The sequence below is a fragment of the Dipodomys ordii genome, unplaced genomic scaffold, assembly GCF_000151885.1.
Source record: "Dipodomys ordii isolate 6190 unplaced genomic scaffold, Dord_2.0 Scaffold23, whole genome shotgun sequence".
Lineage (NCBI taxonomy): Eukaryota > Metazoa > Chordata > Mammalia > Rodentia > Heteromyidae > Dipodomys > Dipodomys ordii.
In genome coordinates, this window is record NW_012267239.1 from 5,097,935 (window position 1) to 5,099,333 (window position 1,399).

The following is a 1,399-nucleotide window of genomic DNA, read 5'->3' on the forward strand; positions in this document are numbered from 1 at the left end:
CCCAGCCATCCATCCATCCACCCACTCACCCACCCACCCATCCATCCATCCATCCACCCACCCATCCATCCATCCATTCCCTTATCCATCCATGTTTCTGTCCATCCATCCACCCACTTATCTATCCACCATCATCTATCCATCTTCTCTCTATCTGCTCACCCATGCACGCACTTGTTCATCCATCCACTCATCCATCTACCCATCCATCCACCCACCTGCCTGTCCATTGGTCTGTCATCCATTTATCTACTCATCTACCCACCCAACCATCCATCCATCCATCTACTCACTTATCCTTCCATCCATCTATCATCCATCCATCTTATCTCTTCACTCATGCATTCATCCATCCATCCATCCATCCATCTATTCATCCATCCACTTATCCATCCATCCACTCATTCATCCATCTATCATTTATCCATCCACTCATCCATCCACCCACCCACCCACTCATCCACTCATTCATCCATCTATCTTCTTATCCATCCATTTACCCATCATCCCTCTCTCTACTCATCCATCCACTTATCCATGCATCCATCTATCCACTTATCTATCTACTTATCCTTCCATCCATTCATTCATTATCCATCTATCCCCTTATCTACCCATTTACTCAGCCATACATTCATCTAGCATCCATCTATCCACTTATCCACCCATCCCATCATCTATCCCCTTATCCATCCACTTGCCCACCCACTTATCCATCCATCCATCCATCCATCCATCATCCACCTATCTACTCATCCATCCATTCATCCACTCATCTATCTGTCGTTCATTGATTTGATCCTGACCAGCCCTGACACCCCCAAATCTGGTATAAAGAGTGAGGAGATGACACTTCGCAGCCTTCAGAAGCCTTCCAGGGCTCCGTGTGGATGGCGCAGGAAGAGCTGGGGCTGGGGGCTGAGGCTGGTGCAGCCCTCAGACATCACACCTGGAATGAGGGCTCCAGGAGCACTGTGGGCGGAGGAGGGACCCTGCACAAGGCAGCTCAGCGCAGTCTCCTGGGCTGGGGAGACAGTGGAGCCAGAGTAGAGAGGAGCTGGGCGAGGCGGGCCTGCCTGGGCAATGCTGGGGACCAGGGCAAGGCCCAAGGGCTGGCTGCAGCGGAGAGACTTGTCCCCTGCTGGCTTCTCAGTTCCGTTTCTGAGGGACAAAAGCTCCAGGGGCCTGGCCTGAGCCGCTTAAGGTTGGGGGCCCTCATCAACCGGGTTTCCAGAAAGCAGTCACAATCCTACCCCCCTCCTCTCTTTCCTTCCTTCCTTCCTTCCTTCCTTCCTTGAGCCGCTTAAGGTTGGGGGCCCTCATCAACCGGGTTTCCAGAAAGCAGTCACAATCCAACCCCCCTCCTCTCTTTCCTTCCTTCCTTCCTTCCTTCCTTCCT